This window comes from Pongo abelii, chromosome 9 (assembly GCF_028885655.2).
Source record: "Pongo abelii isolate AG06213 chromosome 9, NHGRI_mPonAbe1-v2.0_pri, whole genome shotgun sequence".
In the NCBI taxonomy this organism is placed as follows: domain Eukaryota; kingdom Metazoa; phylum Chordata; class Mammalia; order Primates; family Hominidae; genus Pongo; species Pongo abelii.
The window spans coordinates 23542561-23567106 of record NC_071994.2 but is presented as its reverse complement, the minus strand read 5'-3'; the positions used below and the strand labels follow the sequence as shown (position 1 = coordinate 23567106).

Here is a 24546-nt window from a genome sequence, read left to right as displayed (position 1 = left end):
GTGAGTTGGTGGAATGAGTGAATTAGAAGCCAAAGCACAGGAGTTGCTGGTGCGATGCGCAGAGAATCCAAGCTAGGGAACATCGCGGGGCGCCTTAAAGCCAAAAGCTAAAGGAGTCTAAATCAGCCTGAAGGGAAATTGTGGAGGAGGTGGGTCTCTAAGTTGCCAAATGTTATTAGGAATACCATCAACTCTCTGGGGTTGTGGGCTGGACCCAGACTGAGATTCACTGCAATCAGCTCCAGACACTTTGGCCGAATCTGTGGCCAGACAGGTGAGGAGGGAGGAAGGTTATCAGAGGCAGAGGGGGAATGAATATCACGCGCACACAAAAACATTCATGCTGATTAACTCCAGGACAGGGAGAATAAAAGTACATCCTCAAGCTGGCCCGTGAGGATGGGCTGTAGACTGTGGGAGAAATGAAGCACTCTTGCAGGTCTGCAGTAAGCTTTGTGTGCGTGCAGGAATATTTTCTATGTTTATGAAAAAATATAAACTCGGGACGGTGAGGTAAGTATTTGTGGGGGCTAGCCTTCAGGACAGAGAAGAGACCAGGTCTCTCTGCTTCATTCACCCCTTCCCTTCTGTCAACAGCCTCTGGCTTTAGTGACCTGACCCCGATACAGGGTAACCGGGGTGCAGCCCGGGTCGGGTGATGAGAGGGTGGGTGAGTTATGTTTAGCTCAGAAGCCGTCCCTCTCTCGGAAGGTTCCCTGGCTGAGACTGAGTATTCAACTCATAATAGTAACAAGGGCTGTTACCGATGTGCAGAATAACACAAATAACGCTGCAACCCACACTTTGTCTTGACAATTCAGTTCAAACCAAAGCTGCTCACAGCCTCTCGGCCCACCCCGCGGCCTCCTCGTCATTCACTGGGACCTACTGGTTCCCTTTCCCAAGCCTCGCCCCTCTCAGCCCTGCAAGTTGCGTGGTTGTGTTTACAAATTCTGCCACAAATGCAAAGGAAATAGGGGTGGGGGGAGCGGTCGGGGCGGGAGTGGTGGTAGCGCAATAAAGCATTTGCAACACCTGGAGCGGTGGTTGGGGGGAGGTGTCCAAGAGTCAAGAAGGGGGCGGAGGGACACCCCATGTCCTCATTCCCCCCCCCGTTCTTCCCCACCCCTTCCCATTGCTTGGCACAATGCACAAGTTTACCCCCCGAACTGGATCCTATTAAATAATTCAATGGTAGCGGTGTAATTTTGGTTGGAACCAGCACGGATTCCCAAGTCGTGACTGCAAAAAGTGAGTAATGCGCGCTGGCTGCGTCATGGCTCTAGTCACAGTTCATTCCGAACTGAGAAGGAATCGTGACTTCGCCTGGAGACGTCCCCTACATGGGAGATGGGGGGCACCAAATCAGTGGGGACGGGGGTGGAGGGGAAGACCTATCCAATGAAAACCGCTGCCAGGGGGGCATTTGAACTCCGTCGCTTGCTGTCTCGCTGTCCCCTCTCTGCCCCGCGCACCTCGCTCCCCCCTCCCGGCCGGCGCTCGCAGTGGCGCGCCTGCTCGCTCTCCCGCTACCCGACGAGTCCTCAACAAGTTGGAGGAAGGCAGGAATGCAGGGGTTAAGCTCGGAAAGCCGCAATTACCAAGATCGTGACCCTCCCACACAGTACAGTAACTTATATACTTACCTGGAAGAGCCCGCTTTGCCGCCGGGCAAACACCCGTGGGGGGCGGGGAGGGGCCGGAGGGAGCGGGCCGGCAGGAGAGGGGCTGCTTCCAGCTGGCTGCAGTGCGGACGGGACCGGCGCGCTCCCGTGGCCCCCAGACCGAGGTAAGGAACAGGGAGTCGGCGCCCCGGTCGGCTGGTGGTCGGTCGGCTCACTGGTAGTCGGTCGGCTCACTGGTAGTCTGAACAGAACTTTTTTTTCCCAGTTGCCCCGCGCCGCGGCGGCGGCGGGCGCAGACCGCGGAGCCCCCTCTGGCGCGGCGGGCGCGCAGACGCTCGGAGGGTGTGTGCTTGCGTCTGTCCGTCGCGGAGCCGAGGGGATGCCGTGGGAGGGTGAGTGGGTCGCGGAGCTGCAGGAGGGTGATGGATGGGCGAAGGGGGTGGGTCGACAGGGACTTGAAGACAGTGCCTCCACCGTCGAGAGACGTTTTCTCCGGGCGTGCTGGGCGAGGGTGGGAGTGTGTGTGTGCGCGCGCGCGCCCGCCCGCACGTCGATTCCAGTGTACCAAAGAACAAATATGGCAACTTTCCCCCCAAGTTCTTGCAATGTTTGCAGTAACCCATCCTGGGTGAGGTTTCCCCCACTGGGGGACTATACTGCTAGGGAGGGAGATAGTCAGGACGTCCCTTAGCCCACACCCTGCTTAGGTACTAATGGGGGGGAGGGGCAGGAGAGGACGTGGGAAGGGTGGCGCTGCACTACGAAGAAGGGCAACCCCTCAAAGTTTGGATGGATGGGATGGGGGAGGGGGCCGAGCGGGATGGAGGAAGAGGGAGGGAGGGAGAGTGAGGGAAGGAGATCTCCTTTCTCCCCATCTCTAGTCTTCCCTCCCCTCCTTTCTTCCTCCCGCAGAAGGTGGAATCTCCCGTCGTTGTGGGGACCGGCAGTCAATGACGAGTTCGCCCCTTGTTGTTCCCCCTAGCATTCTGCAGAATGGGTAGAGAGTTGGGGGCGGCGGGGGGGGGGGGGGCTGCAGCGTTGAAAGGGCACCTGAGGCGAATGGGCCATTAAACACCCAGTATTGAGACGGTTTCGGGGAGGATGCGGAGGGAGGAGCTTCACCTTTCTAGTTGAGCATTCAGAACTTTGGGTGGGGAAGGGGGTGTTGAGACATTCTCATTTTTTCTAGAAATAGGATGACTAGTGTGAAGTTTGGGTTTATTTTATGTTCATCTTTGTCATTTTTCGTCTGGATCTTCTGGCTTGGGTCCCGTTGGGAGAGGTCGCTCTCTTAAACCTCTCTTTCCCAATACATCCCGCTACCCCCTCACTTGGGCTGGAATGAGGAGGGGGTCCTGAACCAATTTTTTTGGCAACAACAATATTTTAACATGTTCCAGTCTAGGTTTTGTTGAATAATTAGATATGGAAATATTTTTTTCTCCCTCCCCCTTCTGAAAAAAAAGGGGGAAATGTGAGCTCTCTTCTGATTGGTGGGTGACGATTTTAGTCCGCACCAATGAGCTGGCGGCCTCGTCTGTATTTATTTAGTGCTCTGGGGGAGTTTTTCTCTTTACGCAGCGCCTGTAGTCACGGCTGGAACCTTGGCTGGGGGACTCTGAGGGATAAGAGGGGATTCGGGGGGAATCCGAACTGTAGCTGTTCAGAGATCCGCGACCTTGCAGCCGGGGCTGGCGGAACTCTGATAGGGAGATAGAGAGTTAGGACAGGCAGGCGGGGAGGCTCCGGGTGCTGGGGCGACAGGAAAGGGGTGGAGGCTGGGCTCCGGGATCCGGGTGCCCCTCCGCGGTCCCCTTCTCGCCCTCCATACACTTCTCTCAGGGCTGAGTTGGGGGATCGCGGACGGTCTGGAGAAATGGAGACACGAGTCCAGGGGCGCGGAGGGGCGGGCAGCGCGCGGAGTGGTGAGGCTGAGCCGCGATGGAACGCGCTGGGGAGACCCAGCCTGTTCGGCTCCGGGGTTCGGAGACATCCTGGGCTGAAGGCGGCGGCGGCGGCGGCGAACCGAAGAAGCCGGCATATTCTGCCCTTCGCGAATCTTTTTGCGGTCTGGGCTTGCTGTACATAACTCAATAGCCGGAAGCCCTTACCCCAAAAAGCATTTGCGGAGGGCGCACTCTTCGAGAAGACGGCAGCCATCCAGCGATCGCCGAAACCCGCACCTTCCCGAAGCTGCTCCATCCGAGCCTTACCCGGCCCTTTCCCCGTTTTCCACGGAAGATTCGGCCCTTTCCGCCCTGTCCTTTCCGCGCTCCCGGAGGCTTTGCTCACCTGTCTTCCCTCCGAGCGAGTCCCCCGCCCCCAACTTTTTAACAGACTTTGTATCACAGGGGGAACTGGAGCAAGTGGGGTGTGTGTGTTTTCGGAGAAGTGAGAAGAAGCTAAAATGCAATAAAAGTTTACAGAAGTTGTATCTTCCCCCCAACCCCCGCCCACACCACGAATAACCCCATTCACTCAATGCAAAAAAAGGATCTGAGCTTAGGGCCAAGTCAGAACCTGGAATATGAAACAGTTTAGGACATTTTGTGGTCATTTTTGACCGTAATGATCCGATTCTGCAATATGGGGGTGGGGAAGCCCTTGAGGGAGGGGCTGGGGGCCCTTAGTATCTTCTGTCCTGGTGCGGGGGACCCGGAGGTGAGGCGAGCCGCGGTGAATTGGGTAGCTCCGAAAAAGAGGGAAAACACCCAGGCACCGCCCGATCCCCGGAGTCTCTTCCTCCCGCGCCTGGTTCCAACCTAATTTGGGGCGTTTTGCAGCCTCAGGTCTCCCCCATCTCCTCTTTTTCAAAACTAAGTAGCACGGAAGGGGGTAAAACAGGCGAGAACTGAGGAAGTCCCCGCAGAGAAGGAGCTTTGGAGAGATGCGGTTGTGCCCGACTCAGACGCTTAGCAGGAGCAGAAGCAGCAGCAGCAGCCCCATCCCGGCCTCTCCAGGCGCCGGTCCTGAGGAGGGGGGCAAAGCTGCAGGAGAGGGGAGAGTCTGAGAGTCCCCCTCCTCCCCCTCCACTCATTGCAGTCCTGACCACTTCGGTCACAAGTGGCACAAATCAGGCCTTCACCACGCTCCCCGCGTCCTTCGCCTGCTAGGAACGCTGCTAGACGCCCTTGCCCTTAGGGACTGGGCCAGAAGGACACACATACACACATGAGTGCCCACAGGGACGGAAATGGGTAGAAGATGGGTCTAGAGACACCGGAGTTCAAGACCCGAGGGCTGCGAACCTTCACGTTTTCGGGGAGGGCCTGAATTTCCCCCGTATCACAACCACCGTTCTTCCAACAAACTAAACGCCCACCGTCATTACCCTGTCCGCTGGTTGAACACCCGGACTCTACCCTCTCCAGAATTAGGAGAGGGCTGCAGAGTCCGAGAGTGCTGGACAGAGTCAATCTTTTATGGCTAAGACTGTGAGAAGGCACGGAAGGCGAGCACTCCAAGCTCTAAGGCTAAATCAGAGCTTTCCTCCCCAGATAAAGGAAATTTTCCCTCCCTGAATGTGTTTTCTAAAAGAGTAAAAAGGTTCCTAAGATCTGCAAAGGAGATGGAGCAAAAAGCAAAAGCTCCGGGGATTTTCCTCCCTGCCTCTCACCTGGGGCCGTCTGTGGAGCGATAGCTTTGCGGAGGAAGAGGCATAAGAACCACGTTAGATTAAAAATAGCTTCACCCTGTGTCCCTTCAGCTCCTCTTTTGTCTTTTGCTTATTACATACCCCTCCTCTTCCCAGCCAGAAAGCCTTCCTCTCTCCCAAAGCCTGAACCTTCACCAGATTTGGGAGAGAGGTGGCCCAAGAGAAATGAACTTGCACAGAAGAGGTTGAGCCACCGCAGCGCAGGCGGCTCAGGGTTATTGCGACCCTAGCCCCCTCGCTTCTCCCTCCGAGGCTAAGTGTGGGGCTAGGGCTCTAGGGCCCAAGGAGCAACGGCCGAACCCGGCGTCGTGCGGCACGGGAGCGAGTCCTCGCCTCGCCTCGCCTCGCCTCAGCCAGACAACTGTTGCTGCCTTGGAGAAGCTCCTGCTGCTGCAGCTGCTGCTTGGGGCGGCTGCACGCCTGGGGCTGAGGCTGCTCACTTTTGATCGGGGCTGGGAGCTTGCGGAAAGGGGTCTCTCATTCCGGGTGGGATCAAAGGAAGAGACCCCTTCCCCCTTCCCGTCACAATAAGTGAAAATAGGTGGCTTATTGTGGTTTTTGGTGTCTTTCCTTCCCTCCTTAGGGCGGTTATGTCAGTCTGAGCCCAGTGGGAGCTGATCTCTCCCTCTCTACCCATTTTGCCTTTGCTAAGGAAGGAGGGCAAAGTGGGGGGGTTGCTTCTATGTACCCTCAAACTGTCGATGCACATCCCACTTAATAAAGCTACCTCGCCTTTTAAGCCAGGGGCCTGATGGAAACTTCCAGGCACTTGCATGTGATGCCAACCTCTGGAGGCCCTATAGGAGAGGGAGCAGCACCTCGGGAACCCTCCTCACTCCAGGCTACTCCTTCCGGGGGTGTGAGAAGTGTTCGGGAGGCAGCTGGGGAAACTTTGTCCCCTGGGCCCAGCCAACTAGCTTAACTTTGCCTATGTTAAAAATCAAGACCAGGGGTTATCTGTAGAGCTAGGGAAGGGTTTCAGGGGCCACAGAGTCCCCTCAAAGTCACCTGCCCCCAGTGGGGAGAGGCAGGTGGCTGGGCCAGGCAAAGCAGTTTTGCATGCCGTCTTTCTCAGGCTCACTCTGACCACACCCAGGGTGATCTGCTCTCCTGCCTCTTCCCCACTCCTAGAGTCTGGAGCCAGATTTCCTCCCTTTGTCGGCCCTCTTGTCTCTTCTATCCTTTTTCCCGGACCTGTGGTTGCTTTCAGTCCCTCTGCCTTGCCTGTCTCAAGTTGGAGGCAAAGGCAGAAGCATGGGTTGATTCAGATGTGCTTGAAAGGCTTGCTATGATCTCAGACCAGGGCCGTCTTCTCTGTCCTGGGGACTTCTCAAACTAGAAGGCTTTGTGGGCATCTCTGGAAAGCTCTGCTCTTGAATCAGCATCCATGCCTTGGTAGCTCTTGGCCCAGATGTGCCCCCTACCCTTTTTCTTTCCTTCAGCCTTCCCACTCCTTGATTTCCTGTGAAATGACCCAGCCGCCAATCACTCCCATTCTCCTTCTGAGACAGCAGAGTAACCCTGCCTATCTTTTGGCCTTTTCAGGTGGTTCAAACCTGTCCTGACACCCAGAGGTCTGCATGAGGGGTGGCCACTGAATGAGGAGTTCTCAAAGGCCACAGGTGATGAAGAGCTTGGATGAATGAACTTAGAAGTCCCAGGTGAGTACCAAGATGTCAGCCCATGGTTTCTTCGCCTGAGCAGACCCAAGGGGCCTCCACACATACTTCCCACTTGATGACGAGATACAGGGAAGCCACAGATCCAGTGGCTGGAGACTGTCCTCAAAGGCTTAGTCCTTGGCAAAGGAAGGCACCCATCACAGAGGTTACAAGGAAGGACACAGTACCTACCGCATGAGGCATAGGACTTCATAGGACTACATAGGACTCCCTGTCCTATCCCCTAAGCAGGACTTGGGCCTGTGTGTTCAGGAGCCTCCAAACCCTCAGTACTGAGGCGTGTAGGCCCTATTCAATGAGGCCCACTGTTCCTTCTCCACCTCCACTTCCTGGACCATCTGAGGCTTCTCAGAGGCCCAAGGGATGTGCAGAGTTGAAGGGTCATTTGCCATGCGAAGTTTCTCTGAGGACACCAAACGTTGTTATGTCTCCTTAACTGGAGTTCGGCCTAGGATGCATGGGAGAAATTTTAGGCTCTGGATATTTTTTTTTTGAAGGGTAAGGCATTAAACTCTAAATGCATTTACTTTTCCTGTTAACCAGCAAAATCTCTTGCTATAGAGCTCTTGTTTAGCTGCCTTTCTGAGCTTCAAAGTCATACTGTGATTCTTATTGGGGATTTCGGTTCAGAGCTTGGTAGAGAATTTTGAAACCCCAGGGCTGTCAGATTTTCGAGGAAAGGAGAAACCAAGCTACCTGCCTAATCCTTGGAGGTCATGTGAGCCAAATGTGGGAAGCTGCCAGAAATTTTTAGAGGGAAACTCGAGGCTTATGGCAGAATAGAAGCACATTACATGGAAGATCTTCAGATCTTTATACAACAGATCTATTTGCTGTATTAATTAAATGACTGCTACATGGATTTTTGGAAATTTTTACATTTTAAGAGTAGAACTTAAATAATACGTAAATTGACTGGAATCGTCTATAATTTCCACCACGTAAAGCATGGATGAGGCCATCAAATTGTTAAATGAGCTTAACTTCTTTTAAGTTCCCCTTTTGAATATAAGGACCTGAAGTTTGCAGCATCTATCTTTGGGCAATAGGGTTGTTGTTAATTCCAAGAGGTTCACATCTTCCTTCTCCCTCCTTAACCGATAGTTCAGTTGCACTGTGAGAAAATCTAAGAAAATAATATGGTGGGGGGGTGGGGGTCGGGTGGTGATTTTCTTGCCTGAAAGGTAATCTCTTCTAATTATGTTTGAAAAAATCCATGGATAGACTAAACATTTAGATAGAATATGTAGCATGCCAAAACTGGAAAGAACTATAGAGTATATTCAGAGAGAGACTAATCTCTTCATTTTATAAATCAAACAGGTTCAGAGAGGTTAAGTGATTTTACCAAGGTCACACAGCTGGGACTCAACCCCAAGTTGTTTATTGTGTTCTCTGGGTATTTTTTTTTCCACTAAGCATTTGCTATCAGTACCACATAATACAGCTAATCCATAAAGATAATCCAGGACAACAGAACAGATTCCCTTTGAAAAGACTGGCATTTAGAATGCCAGGGTTCAAAGAAGAGTTTACAGAAAGTTTCTTCTGCTTGCAATTAGCATTCTGGGGGCATCATTAGAAGGTTAGGTATGGCTCTCATCTCTTGTCTCTGACATGGCCTAGACCTCAGAGCCTCCACGTTGCCTTGGTCTGCTGAGGAAGGCGTCAGCACAAGAAAGTTGCTGTGTCATAGAATCCTAGTATTGGTCTCTTTCAAAACATTTGCTAGCATGAAGCAGTTCCGTAAGGCATGGGTCCCTGTCTTTTATTTCTCTCCTCTGGGTGGCAGTTGATTCTCATCCTTCTTGTCCTGTGGGGCTTGACTGAGAGCTGTTAAGAGGGTAGTTAAACCCAGGATCTCCTTTATAAGCAAGAAGGCCCTCATAAGGAGGTTTCAAACCAAGTGAAGATCTGTTTGATCCTTGTCCCCAAGATACTTTTTTAGAATGCTGCAGATCACCTGCTTGTAGGACAGCTGCTTGGCCTGGTCAGTTTTAAGCTCATGATTTACTGCCAAACCCTGGATTGAACTCCACTATTTCAGCTTTACATATTTCTACCAATATCAGCCACTTCGAGGCCATATTAATCATGTCTTCAGAACATGGGAATAGTAGTCATGCTGTGTGTGCTATCACAAATAAATTATTCTGGTGGCCTTTTTCACAGTCTCTCCCTGCTGTTTACTCCCCCTACCTCCCCTTTCGGAGATACACTTTCTGACAACTTCTAACTAGGAAATAAGATTCATTTCTCTGCTTAAAAAGCAACAGATTGGGAGAAAGAAAATGAGACAGGGTGAAAGATACAAATAGGTTAAAAAGCAAAACAAAGCTGACAAGCAGCAGAAAGAATTAAAAGAGCAAATTCTATCAAGTCCCAACTACTCACATTTATGAACTTAAAGAAGAAATAGTATCCTCTCTAGGCCTCAATATCTCCATCTATAAAATTAAGTGCTTTGCAGGTCAGACCCCTTCCATTCATGCATTCATTCAACAGATGTTTATTGAGTTTCTGCACTAGGTATCAGGCCTTATTCTAGACATTGGAGATATAAATAAATTATTCTTCCTTTGATAATCTGTTGAAAGCTATGGACCTTGTCCCCAGCAAAAAGGAAAAAAAAAAAACCCAGGCATTTTATATACAATTTCAGGGAGCTCAGGACATTCCTAGGTTCCATGGACCCCAAGTTAAAATTTTTTTCATTGAGTCTCTAAGGTCTACATTTTACAATATGAAGGTTTGAGCTTAGGTTGCGCGGTCAAATCTTGGTTTTTAGTTGTTCTTTTTTTTTCCTCCATTAGCACTTTGTTGCATTTTTATTGTGATTTTAGTCCTCCATTTTTGGAGAATAAATATTTGGAACTTACTTAATACTGCAAGTGGCTAGAATAAATGCTGAACAGCAGCTCATAACTGAGAGGCAAGGCAGACGTGGCGCTGAGGACAGAAACAGATGAGAAGTTTTGATGACTAATCTCAGCCTGGTCCTGCAGAATTTCAAAGAGTCAATCTATCTTTTAGGCTAAGTATTCTTGGTAAAGTCGATGGTTCCATGGAGGGAAGGGAGGTTTGTGTTGGAGCTGGACAGTATAAGATCACAATGCCAGGGCTCATAGCAAAGACGGATTTCCTCTGGTGATTTTGACTACCAGGCACAATCATAGCTGGACAGGTCAGGGATTCATTGAGAAGGAAAGACCAGTCCACTTCTGGCCCTGTTGGGTTGGTAGACTGGCTGCTTCCATGTAGCACAGCAAGGGGCTTTATAGCAGGCAGTTCTGTTGAGATCTTTAGTGAAGGAGAAATTGGGAGGCTGAAAGGCTCAAAACAGACACGGATAGGTCTGTGTGCAAAGGTTTCACCCTAGTTCTGACTCTTTCTGAGCATTTTTCTTCCCTGCTTTCAGCATCCTCAGAATTCTTACTTGCAATGAGGAAGGCCAGAACTTTTTCATTTAGGGCAAAGGGTCATTGACTGATTTTAGAACTGATCAGCTACTAAAAAAACTGGACTTTAGGTGGGGAGTTAGATGCTCTTATTTAGCACTTCCAGGTGAACAGCCAGTGGAAGTCACTGCTAGGAGAGGACCCTGGAAGTGAAGTGAGCAATCTTTGAAAGAGCCAGGTAGGAATCTGAATTTGTAAACTCTTTGTGTTAGATTGTGGGAGGACAAGATGAAGTGTGTGAATTTCTGCTTAAGCAAGAAAGCAGCAAGTTGCTGCTGCTGAGGCTGAAGTATAAGAAAATCCATCTAAATATAAACTTTTCATCTTCTCGATTTCCTCATCTGCAAAATGGGGATAATGATAACACCCTTCACCATAAGGCTTCGGTGAGGATTAAATGAGATTATGCATGTGTAAAGAGCCTAGTCAGTGTTCAAAAAATGTTAGCTATTATTATTATTAGCTATTATTATTATTATTATTATTATGGTATTCTCTTTCCTGTCTGACACACATAGCAATGTCATACAAGGCTTAAATCATAGCATCAGCAGCTATAGGACCAGAGCTGTTTCTAGAGTGACAGATAAAAGATAAACTTTTCTGGAAGCATCTGTCCATTTGCTCCATAGCCTGCCAGTGCCCAGGATTACCCGCTGGGAGCAAATCAGAAGGGTTGATAGAAAAATCTTTTTCTCTACTTTATGTGTCCCTACATGAAGATTATCTCTTTCTTCTTTCATTCTCCTTTTAATTCCTTGCTTTCACATTCCTTTTACAATCAATTGAATTTAATTACAATTGTTTTTGCAAATCACTCTTTTTGCCTTATTATTATTATTATTATTATTATTATTATTTTGATTGGGGAGAAAAAGCAATTCACCTAGGATACTTTTATTTTCAGCATATATCCAGTCCTAAATTTTCAATGTTTAGGCAATTTCCACCAAGGAAAGAAATAAGGAAAAATAGAAGGGCAAGAATATGTAACACTATTTGCTATCATAAATAATGTTTTCTTTTTCCTTTTCCTGCATATTTAATCTTCATTCTTTCCTTCTTCTGACTTTACTTTTAACATCTTATAAATCTTTTTGTCTCCTCCTAAAACACCCCTGCCTCAAAATCTTTGTTCTCCTCATTTTGATCCACTGAACTTGTCCTATCAGGCATTTCTTTTTAAGTCTTGGCTGCAAACTGCATAGCTGATTATAGGAAGAATGTGATATGGTCCCTACATTTTCCGGGTAATGCTAGGAGAAAACACCAGGGCCACCAATTGTCCCCTGAACCTGTTGAACACATCTGAGGCCATTCCAAAGAGAAGGAAAAAATATTTTTGTTTTTGTTTATTATTTATTTATTTTATTCAGTTTTCATAGAAATTGGAGGCTTCCCCATGTACCTTTCTACATTTCCACTTTCCCACATTTAAACCCACAGCCTATGCATTGCTTCCACTTGGTGACTTTTCCTTTTTTCTATCGTTTTAAAAAAAATTATAATTAAAGGTTCAGGGATATGCCAAACGTGGCCTAGATAGTTGTCTTGCTATCTGTCCTTTTAGCTGTTTAAGGCGAGGATGATGAAGGTAGCATTGGAAGGAAGCAGTGAAACCTGTTGGTCAAGAACAATGGGTTTTGAAGACCAGTGAGATTTAGGTTTTTTGCCTAGTTCTGCCCTTATCAGCTACATGCCCTTGAGCAAGTTATCAGCTGCACGCCCTTGAGCAACCCTGAGCCAGTTTCCTCATCTGTAAAATGGGGATATTAAAAGTATCTGTTTCATAAGATCGTTGGGAAGATGAAATGAGCTGTCAGTAAATACACGTTCCAGTGCATCAGGCATGTAGTATGTACTCAAGTGAGATGAACTGTTATTATTGTTAAGACAAGTTCCTGCAGGTCCAGGTCTAAATATAGTCCAGGAGTTGCTGGAGGAGTTGAACCTTGAATAAGGAAGCAGAAAAGTGAATGTAAAATGACTAGGAGTCATGAGATAAGAGAAGAGTCTAAATAAACTTTTGGAATTTCACAAGTGTCCCAGTCTTACCAAGATTTTCCAGATGTTGTGAATTGGGCTGGAGCTGACTCTGGAGCTGACCCAATAATGACAGCATAAGGGGAGCTCGCTCAGGGGTTCCTGGCTTCTAAGTAGTAGACTCTAGTCAGTTAAATTGCAATGACATTGCACCTTAAAATTTTAATACCTCAACTGGCAGATCATTAACATTAACCCAGTAGGGGAACCATGATATCCAGGGTCAACTCATCTTTAAGGCCCAGATTTTAATTTTAGTAAAAAAAAAAAAAATCAAGACAAGAAATAATTTTCCCATTTATTTTGTGGTGGAATGAGTGATTTTTTTTTTTTTTTTTTTTTTTGAGATGGAGTCTCACTCTGTCGCCCAAGCCGGAGAGCTGATATCTCGACTCACTGCAACCTCTGCCTCCCAGGTTCAAGCGATTGTCGTGTCTTAGCCTTAGCCTCCTGAGTAGCTGGGCCTACAGGCACATGCCACCACATCCGGCTAATTTTTTGTATTTTTAGTAGAGACGAGGTTTCACTGTGTTAGCCAGGATGGTCTCAATCTCCTGACCTTGTGATCTGCCCACCTCGGCCTCCCAAAGTGCTGGGATTACAGGCCACCACACCCAGCTCGATTTTTTTTTTTTTTTTTTTTTTTAATTTGTGGCCAAGAGCACTGGGCAAAGCATAAGAAAAAGAGGACAGAAAACATGCTTGCTACAGGTGGGTGTTCTATGAACCTAAATGAAATTATCAGGAAAATTCTGTACTTCTCAGCTAATTAAGGGTCAGTAGCTTATCAATTAATTTAAAACCAAGAGTGAATTAGATACAGCCCTCCAAACTTTATCTTTCAGATTTCTACCAGCTCTGAACTTCAACACCACATTTAAATGAAATAATATTTAAATAAAAGAGGAAAACAGTTTCCCCCCATTGAATTCTCTTATGCCTAATTTACAAATTTTTTTAATAAATAAGTAATGAAGCACAGAAACTGTCATTTATAATACAAATATTAAAGAAATACATTTTTATTGATAGTATACTGAATTAAAATTTGCTCAGTTTTGTTTATAAAACAAACATTTAAGCAAACATTTTAGGCCATAATATAAATAGATGTCTAATCTAGTGTTTTCATATATTTGCAGGCTTGTAAAACTCTCTAAATCATAGATACTTTCCTCTCAAAGTTATCCTTTAGGAAGTTTCTCTTGAAAAAACCTGTCTTACATAGTTTTATACAAGAAATCTCTGCATTTAAATATGAAGCAATCATGAAAACAGTGGCTATCACTTTAAATAACAAACAAATGAGATTTTAAAAATACAAATTCAAGCTTATTGCTTTTTTGAGGATTAGTTATTAGCTTTTGAGTTTATTTTTTAGTGATGCTTTAGAATTCTGAAAGGAAAATCTTTTTAAAAGAAGGAAAACCTGTTAAAATAAATTATATAGTTTTATTTTCATTTTATAATTTAAAATCTTGTTTCTTTGTGAACTACCTCTCAGCTAATCTGAGATTTAAAATGAAATTTTGTGTTTCTTTTTTTTGTATTTGTTTTCTGTATAGTTAACTTGTAAACACTAAAGATAATTTATCCCAGTAAAGATCATCATTTAAATAGAGCTCAAATATCTAAGAAGATATTTTATTTATGACTATAAAACATTAACTTTTCATATGACACAAAGAAAATATAACTTTCCACAGAGAGTTTTATGATAATTCATTAATACGTTTATTTGGGGGCAGTGCACCACTTTCTTCTGCTATTCATAAATTCATTCCTTAATTTGAAAATAAGAATATTTTTGAGTTAATATTTTTTGTTAGAAATGTAGTTTTCAGTTAAAATATTTTTCCAGATACAATTTTAAACTGAGAGCATTTTTAAACTAATTTTATTTTTAACAGTTCATGTTTTAACACTAGGTTGGTTTCATCTCAATTTTTTTTCTGTATGTGCTCATAGGTTATAAAATTTATAGATCTTAATATAACACATCAAAACAGGTTGTTTTATTTATAATATTTATACTTATGAAGGGATTATACATGACATTAAATAGTGACTGTTATTTATTTACTGCTTTGCTTTTTGGCAAAATTTTGTGTGCGTGTTTTTTTAATGCAGGAAGGCCTATAATAAATTAAAGTAGTAGATTCTGACATTTACTTGAGAATTAATAAAGTTTATGGAAATTTTCAGAAGTAATTCAAATTCACACCATCAAATATTAAAAAAAGACAGTATAAAAACCTGAGTCCCAGAATTACTCCAAATTAATTTTTTCCAAAAATTTCACTGAATATTTTTTCAAATACTTCATTGTTTCTCGTACCTTGCATTGTGACCACCCACCTGTTGTGTTTAAATATATTATGTGAGCATGGAAAAGAAGCTGAGACATGAAGTGATTACAAGAATGAAATTCACTGTACTATTGCATATTTCCTTTTCCCTGCCATTTTTCTGAGCAGACAGGCACAACCTGGGGTATAATCTTTTTGAATACACGGGTCTTTTTCCATCCTTCCTGTTGACTGTTAATATGCAAACTTATGGGTAAAATATGGCTTATAGAGCCATTTTTTTAAAAATGGAGGTTTTCTGGTAGTCTGGAAGGGAAGTTGATGCTTGCTAATTTTTCTTTCTCTTAAAGGGGGTCAGGATCCTTTTTTGATGTCACACACTCTTAGAGGCTAAGATACATTTACTGAGGAGAGGAGGGAGGCTGTGTTCTCAAAAGATCCTCACTGGTTGAGGGAGAAGTATGTTACCAGCTAGGAAGTAACTTGGAGAGGACAGGGTACAGAGAGACATAGGGAGCTTATTCCAACACCTTAGCTTAGTGATGTCATGAAAATGCTGAATCGTATGCTCAACATTTGTCTACATGCTGTCAATTTCATGGTCTTTCTTTTGTTTACATATTTGCACACACATGCGCACATGCACACACATGCACATATACTCACAAGCAAAGACCCTAGGCCATCTTTCTCACCTGGAAGGTAAAGCCATTTGTATCTGAAGCTACCCTAATGTTAGAACAGTCTCATGTGGCTCAGGCTGACCAGGGCATTAGAAGATATGATTTCCTCCAAGTTTCGTTTCAGATCAAAGTGGAGTCTATCTGCCACATAAATAAACTAAATATTGACAATATTTTTTGACATGGAATAGTCTTTTAATCAAAAATAGGTTACCGTCAAATCTGAACTAAATCTCAGAACGTTTTTTTCCCTCCTTAGAAAGATTGATTATGGAACTGTGCAATTATCTGTGTCTGACAATGCTAAATCAAAATACCTTTAAATAAAATTTTCATCTCCAGCCTTAAATATAGGGAAATCCCAACTAGAATGGTTTAGCATCAGTATCACATAAAAACAATGCAATTCTCAAGCTTCTAAATCCTGTGAAAAGAGAAAGAACTGATTTTATCTTCATAAACTTCCTTGAGAGCTTTAGAAGAAAGGCAGTAAGAAATATAATTATAACCTTTAATGTTACTGTAACCATCATTATTTACTGATGATTTTGTGATTAAAAGGTATTGCTAGTGAGCAACAAAGAAGAAAAAATCCAGGACAATTAAAGGAAAAATAATTAAAATATAAAAAGAAAAAGGAAAGAAAAAATCTGACTGTGGGAAATTAAATTTAGAGGACTTTTTGACCTAAGTTTAAAACATACAGTATAAATATCACATGAATTTCTGTGCCACTCCCTTCTTGCAGAAAAACACATGCATAAACCCAAAATTTATACCTAGGAAATATTTCTAATCGATATCAAGCTTATTTAAAAATTCACTGCTGTCAAATTTGCCACCATATTTGGATAAATATAGAAATTAATACTGTCTGAAAAATATTTATTTTTTTCCAGACTAGGAACAAGATTGAAAGGGGAAAAGGTCAATGCATCCTTCACCCTAATAATTGGATTAAGGATTTTCTGAGTCATAACGATGGTTAACTTTTTAAAATCTTAATTACTCCATAATCACAAAATCCTTGAAAAAGTAGTAATCATTTAAAAATGTCCTGAATAAAGTATACAACTTTGGGGAAGGATCTTCTTTCAGGAAAAAAATTATAGCAATTTCTGCAGAAACAAATAAGAAGGTTGAATCTATTTGAAAATATACAGATTTGGAGGGAAAGATTCTTTTAGGGAGAATTCTCAGCAAATAGAAAATACATATTTGATTTTAGGAAAAGCATTCAATATAGAAAAAAAAGTACCCTAAAAGAATACTATATATTTTATGAGGAAATTAAAATTTTAAAATATTCTATTAAATTTTTTGCTCAAAATTTTATGAACTGATTTGGTTTTCTTTTCTCGTTTTTTTTTTCCTTTCCTTTTAAAAATTGTATTGCTATAACAACATTGATCTCAAAGCTGTGCTGCTCCTTGTAGACTGGCTGCTAAGTTTGGCTTTCTAAAAGCTAATGATCTGACTACCTGGCTGGTCTCTTATTTCCGAAGAGCTCTCATGCTCCTCCTATGTTTGCATTAAAAATGTGTTTTACCCTGTGGAGTGCATTAGTCATTTGTTTTTCATTTTCGTTTTCTTTCTGGATGTTTTCTTTCTCTTCAGAATGTCACATTCCCTTGCCCCCACCCTGCCAAAATGTACCCAACCAAAAAAAGATTTTTTTTGTCTTCTTTCTTTTTCCTTTTTCTTATTTAAACATTTCTTTTTCCTGCAGAGCAAACACCTTTTACTTGTAGCAAACTTATAATCCCTATGTAGTCAGAGCCTTTTGATTGGGACCACTGTGGTATTTCTACATTTGAGGCCCATTATTATGTGGCCTTGGGTAAAACGGTCTTGGTGAAATACCAGAACTGCACAAATTTTCAAATATCTGAACTGCACAAATATTAACTATAAATAAAGGTGTGAAACTGACCCTGACACTAGCAGCACCGAAGCCCCTGTTTATTCTTGGTTTTCTATAACAGCAGAAGAGTCAAAGGGCTCCATGTATCCTTCAGATCTGAGGTAGGCTCCGCTGACCTCAAGCTGAAGGTTCTTGGGTTTTCATGGAGCTGTCAAAAGTGGAGTTTATGTTGTAATGTGTATATGCATGTGTCTTGTATATATGTTGCATCTTTTCACCTAAATCTGTCTGGGAAAGGGTTTAGCCCAGTCTAATAGATAGTTTTGAAAATAATACTTGAATTCAGATCAGCTGGTAAGTGATATACTTTCAGTGATTATCTGATTAAAATCAACTGTTACATGCACACCCTCTCCTCTGCAGAAGTTGATGCAACACTGTTGATTTATTCATTTATTTATCCAACAGAATATCCTCTGGAAGATTAGTCAGTGTTAGATGTAAATGAAGACAGTGTACTTGTTAATGTTACTCACTGGATTCTATAGGTCTGTGGATTTTTCAAGTGATCTTCAGCTGTAAGATTAATGTATTTAAAATTAACCTTTGTTAATTTCTTATTAACACCAACAAAAAAAATGGTAATCCCTGGTGGGGAGTAACCAAGCAATGGTTTTACTATGTATGTATTTATCTGAATAAATGAAAAATAATTCTTGAACATATACGCTCACGGATTGACAGCTTTCCACCTCTCTCCCCATTGTACATGAAAACATTCACAGAACACACATACACACACAGAGTGAGAGAGAGAGAGAAAGAGAGAGAGAGGTTTACTGTCCTATTGCCATGTTTACATTATCTTCCATGTTTTGGTGTTTGCAAGTTGGCCTGAAGAATGAGTCCATTCTCAAGTCATTTTGATTACACTCATTCAACATAGAATCTTAGGATTTTGATAGCACTGATAGGGACCCTCAAGACAATCCAGCCCAAACTCCCCATTCTTTGTTTTCTGTTGTTTTGTTTTTTTATAGGGGAAAGGTCTCACTATGCTGGCCAGGCTGGTCTGAAACTCCTGGCCTCAGGCAGTCCTCTCACCTTAGCTTCCCAAAGTCCCAGCATTACAGGAGTGAGCCACTGCAACCAGCCTCAAACCCCCCATTTTACACAAGGAAAACTGAGGCAGCATGAGAGGCACCATCTTGCCTAAAATTTGGAGAGAACTGTGATTTAGTGGCTGGTCTGGGGTTAGAACTATTCACCCTGATGAGACCTCACTCCAGAGATGGGTATTGAGTTCCTGGGTAGGGTAAAGAAAAACAAACAGAAAAAAAAGATGGTGTGCTTTTCTGGCTAGGGCAATTTTCTTTTTCTTTTTTCTTCTTTTTTGTTTTTCTCTTTTGCTTTTGAGACAGGGTCTCGCTCTGTTGCCCAGGCTGGAGTGCAGTGGTGTGATCACAGCTTACTGCAGCCTCTATCTCCTGGGCTCAAGTGATCCTCCCACCTCAGCCTCCTGAGTGTCTGGGACTACAGCCATGCACCATGATACCTGGCTAATTTTTTTTTCTTTGGTTATTTGTAGAAACAAGGTATCACTGTTGCCCAGGCTGGTCTCGAACTCCTGAGCTCAAGCGATCCTCCTGCCTTGACTTCTCAAAGTGCTGGGATTACAGGCCTGAGCCACCATGCCCCGCTTAGGGTTTTTCTGAGACAGACTTAAGAAAGACGAAATATCTGTCACCCTTTTCTCATGCTGTCCAACTGGGCTGATTAGTCTGACTCATTTTCTCATTTCTTTCATCAAGTCCCCCAAAGGAGACATAGTTTAGTGACTGCTTGTCTGAAGAAGTTCAGACATCAAACCGTCTCCCTCTTCTTCGTGGAATAACACAACAAACATTTATGAACACCTGAAATGTGTGAACACTTTGCCTCATATTAGCAACACAAGATAAATTAGATGATATCTGTGGAAGTGCCTGGCACGTACAGTAGATGTTCAATAAACATCCATTCACTTACCACCTATTAGGACAGATTTAAGTCAAGACAGATTTAAACAGCACTGAATTCCAGGTGCACTGAATTCCAGGCAAAATGAATTAAGTGCTAACTAGAGGTCAAAACAGAGTGCTGTGGCACTGAAAGGAAGGGATGCTTCATTCCCATGGGTGGTCAGGGAGTCAGGAGCATGTGAACCGTGTCTTGTAAGATGAGTAGGATTTTGATAGAAAGATCATGAATTAAGGGTAAGTCTGGCTATGAGAACTCCACAGTAAAGGTCTGGAGTGGTGGGTGCATGGTATATTCTGGAAATGTTGGTGAATATATTGTGATTGGAACATTGGGTAAATGGGAAGGATAAGGAGGAAAAGGAAGCCACAAAGGTAGTTAGGTGCCAGATTGTAGAGGAAGTTGAATGCTAAACGAAGGACTTTGGACTAATTTTTGAAGGCACAGGAGAGCCACCGAAGGTTTTAGACTGAAGGAGTTGCTCTCTGGTGATAATATTAGAGTGGTTTGGAAGAGCAAGAAAAATGGAAATGGGGCTGGCAAGTGGCTCTGACTAGTCATGGTCATTAAGAAAGACCTCCTGCTTTTTCGTTTGTTTGGTTTGTTTTGTTTTGTTGTTTTTTGTTTTGAAACGAAGTCTCGCTCTGTCACCCAGGCTGTAGTGCAGTGGTGCGATCTCGGCTCATTGCAACCTCCACCTCCCAGGTTCCTGCCTCAGCCTCCCGAGTAGCTGGAACTACAGGCACGTGCCACCACAACCAGCTAATTTTTGTATTTTTAGTAGAGACGGGATTTCACTATGTTGGCCAGGCTGGTCTTGAACTCCTGACTTCAAGTGATCCGCCCACCTCGGTCTCCCAAAGTGCTGGGATGACAGGCATGAGCCACCGTGCCCAGCCCCCTCCTGCTTTTTTTTTTTCTATCACTTCAAGGGAAGTCAAGAGAGTTGTGACAGTGCTTGATAGAAATTCAAGTATGATGACACCACTCATAAGACCAGGAGTGATCTACTCAGTTCCCTCTAGAACTCTGGGTACCAAGTACTGGTCAGCACCCTCCAAAATGCAGCCAAGTTATTGCGCATCCTGGGGTGGAAAAGGCTCGTGGCTTGAGTGAAAGAATGGCCTCCAGACACCCAGAGTTATGTGTTTTATGTGTCTGTTTTCCTGGGTCACTTGTAATTCTTTGCAACTGCTTCCCCAGAGAAGATATTACCCCCTTCTTCCCAAGTGAATCCTGAACCCGTTAAGTGTCTGTTTATGTATCATCTTGCCCAGGTGTGTTAGATGCGGGTCTCTCTGAAAAGAGCTGATTTTTAATCTTGTTTTTGACCCACTTTTATTAGTGAATCCGTTTCTTGAGCTGCGGTATTTTTTTTTTCCTGCTGAACTCGATCTTGGTGAAGCTGATTCGCTCTTCTTGCATCCCCATTTCTGTCCACGCGAGCATATGGCCATAGGAAAGTATCTTTTTGTGGGCCTCAGAGTGAGAACCAGACCCTTCTTTTACTCTGTACATCCTGCAGCTCTCTTCTCTTCCTGCTTTGTTTTCTTGTGCTCTGTGCCTGTCACTTTTCCCCTTCTGCCCCCTAGGATTCCCATCATTGTCCCTAAGCCCTCTTCCTCTCTTAATCCTCTTGGCTCCAACTGCCCTGCCTTCTGAAACTTTTCTCATTCATCCATCTCAGGTCTCTGCTGTGATGTGCCTGTGCAGTGCCTTCCATGTCAGAGTGGGGTATGCAGGTGCAGACGAGACTCAGTCAGACCTCAGGATGAGATAGGATCACCAGGCAAGCCAGCCATATATGTACCTGTGTGGGGATGGCACTGTCATATCACATCTGTCCAATGGTGTGTGTATGTTAGAGAAGCAAGTATCCTTTAGGACATGGACCCTAAACCAGACGTTTAAAAATCTGAGTTTTGTTGCCAACTCTGCCACCAATTTCTTACATCACTTTGGACAATATCATAGTTGAGGAATTAAATAGAATCTGTCTGTTAGTAAATAACACATATACTCTCCTTGCGTTTTATAATATTATTGCTGTCTGCTCAACGATCTATCCATCTATCCACTAATTCTTATACCCGGATAAAAAGTTTCTGGAACGATGTTCACCTAATGGTAATGATGGTTATTTCTAGATGGCAGGACTTGGTGTGATTTTTTTTCTAACGTTCTTTTATGCTCTTCTGCACTGCTTGAATTCCTAGTAGGAAATCAGAATGCCTGGAGTGAACATTAGCTCAGATCACCACAGCCTATGTGACCCTTAGGACTTAATCTCTCTCTTTCTCTCTCATTACCATCTATAAGGAGATTTTGAAGGTCACATCCTTCTCCCCAAATCCATGATTCTTTATTTCTTCTTTTTTAGTTTTTATTTTAAATTCAGGGATACATGTGCAGGTTTGTTACATAGGTAAACTTGTGTCATGGGGGCTTGTTGTACAAACTATTTTGTCACACAGGAAAAAAGCCTAGTACCCATTAGTTATTTTTCCGATCCTCTCCCTCCTTCCACCCTCCTGCCTCTGGTAGTCTCCAGTGTCCGCTTTTCCCCTCTATGTGTCAAAAGGTTATTTCTTTATTTATATAAAAATCACTTCCTTGTTTTCACTTTTAAAGATAGTTTATGCTTTTAAAAATAGTTTATTATTTTAACAATTTCCTAGGCACAGACAGAACAATGGATAGATGGATATAGACACTCAGATATTATTACTTTTATTCCAAATGGATCATACTCTACCTGCTATTTTTAAACAAAATTATTACATTTAATTTCACTTAAATTGAAAGAAGAAAAGGGATTGGGGGAATTATTAAACCTCAAATAAACATTTCTTTTTTACTGAAGATATAATTTTTTAAAATATCCCTTCTAATGTTAAGAAGGGATTATGAAATACCTGAACAGGTTGTAGTCATTATCCTTTACCCTAGGTTATTCAGTGTTTGGCAGTACTGATTTATTTCCAGCTATGCAAGTTGAGAACTCAAGACTCTTTTTTCTCTTCCCACCTCCGTTTCCCTCATTTGATTTTTTACTGTTACATCACATTATTTTGTTATTGATATTTAGTTGTATTATTTTTATTTGTACATTGTCGAATTTTGTATTATTTCTATTTTTATATGGCCATATTTTATAGCTATTGTCTAGCATTCATTCCTTTTACTTGTATTCTTTTACCACATCTTCTTCATTCTTGAGTTCTTTATTTAGATGTGTTGTTTCATTGACTGGATTTCATTGTAAACACTTTTTTTTTTCTGAAACAGCCCATTGGTACTGTTTCATTGAGTTCTTTTATATATGCTGCCTTATTTTAAAATAGGGATCCTATTCTTGTTTCACCCTTCATTTCTGTAGTTATTTATCCATTGTATTCGTGGTGTTGAATGTTGTGGAGAAGGCTGCCAGCATGTGGAAAAGGCTGTCAGCATGATTATTTCCCTTTGTAGATAATTTACATTTTCTGACTAAGTCCGAAAAGTTTTTTTCTTTATCTCTGACATTATATTTTGGTGTATGAGCTTTACGTTCAGTATTTCTAGAATCCAAGGTGCACTTTTCAATAGGCAGATTCAGTTCTACCTGGCTTAATAGTATTAACTGTAAGATCTTAGCAAGTTACTTAACCTCTTTATGCCTCAATTTATTTATATGTAAAATATAAATAAGTATAATATGTACCTCATAGAGTTATTGGAATGATTTGCATTAATATAATATATGTAAATTGCATAGAACAGTGTATGGCATGTAATAAGGACTATTTAAGAGGTTGCTGTTGTTTTAGGAAAATTTTCTTGTGTTAGTTCTTTTAATATTTTTTCACTTTATGTGTTGAGTTTTCTGCTTTAAAGATACCGGTTATTATTATTATTGATCATCTTTATCCCCCAGGTCTATTGGCTTCTCCCTGATTTAAGTCTTTTCCATATACATATATTTTTTCAATCCTTTATTTTATAACTGTAATTTATTTTATTGCATCTATTCTGTCCTTTTTTTATTTTTATTATTTATTTATTTATTTTTAATGATATTCTGGCACCCATTTGTTTCCTTAGAGCTGCAAGCTGCTATTTATTTTTTCATCTCATTCTGTTGTTATATCATCTTATGAACTCATGTTCTTATTAGGCTATTTTCTTGCTAAAGGCACATGTGAAAATTTTTTCTTCGGTTTCTTGAATATTTTATAGGGTGGTTGTTTCTGTGTCTTTTGCATGCTGTGTTTGTGTGTGTGTGTGTGTGTGTGTCTTGTATATACTTGCACTGGTGTCATTCCGTTTCTTTTTTCTTGATCACGCTTTAGTAGTCCTATCCATAGTATGTTTTCTATTTACTTTTATGGTGTTAGTGATGTCTTGACTCCCATTTCACAGTATCATTTGGTTTTTTCCTTGGGGTCTACAGTTAAAGAGCTTTTTTTTTTTTTTTTTTTTTAAGTAGCCTGAGGGCAAAGGGAAAAGAAGGACTCACCTGAGAGCAAGGGCAGTCTGTTAGACAGCTTAGGGTCAGTTCTCCTTTTGTAGCAGAGTTGACACTGTCTGGTTTGGGTGGGGTAATCTCCTTTTGATGGACAGACACCCTCTGGCTTCAGATTCATGTCTCATTCAGGACATGATGCTGGCGTCTCCACTTCTGCCAGAGTCAGCCTCTTTGAATACTTTCTCTGTTTCTTTCAAGCAGCTGTTCAGTTATTTCCACTGCTTCCCAGTGAAGAAGAAAAACACTAGGAGATCCTCTCAGTTTGCTTCTCACCAGGTTTAGAATGTTCAGTGAGAATTCTCAGGATTGGCTTGACTTATCACCAGAGCTTTTGAAGAGTCAGGGAGCAGATGGGAACCTTGCCATTCTGCTGCCCAGCCCCACCCCAGAATGGATTTCTTTTCTCAGCTGCCTCTTTTTGAGCTTACAGTTTTGGCCATGCCCCTGTCGTTGTCAGTGGCTGCTGGTGAACTTTGCTGTTATTTCACTAGGTTTTGGGGAAGGAGTTTCCGTGAGGCAATGCTTCCCTCTTGACTCTGGGTCTTTCTCTGGGTTCATTCACTTCCATCTGTCTTGCTTCAGTCTCTCAGGAATATTGAGGAGCCGATATACAGTTTAAAATTTTTTATGGAATTATATTTAGTTATAAAATCAATACATGTTCATTGTAACCAGTTAAATAATGCAAATATGTATAAATA

At 42.9% G+C, this 24546-nt stretch overlaps 1 long non-coding RNA gene across 1 annotated transcript in view; it reads left to right on the top strand.

Moving 5' to 3' along the window:
• Window positions 1-2456: 2456 nt before the first annotated feature.
• The window catches only part of LOC129048629 (uncharacterized), a 92011-nt gene continuing 69921 nt past the window's right edge, over window positions 2457-24546 (top strand). Inside the window, exon 1 of the long non-coding RNA XR_008511135.1 lies at window positions 2457-6941. This is a non-coding gene — a long non-coding RNA (uncharacterized LOC129048629). The remainder of the gene's footprint in view (window positions 6942-24546) is intronic.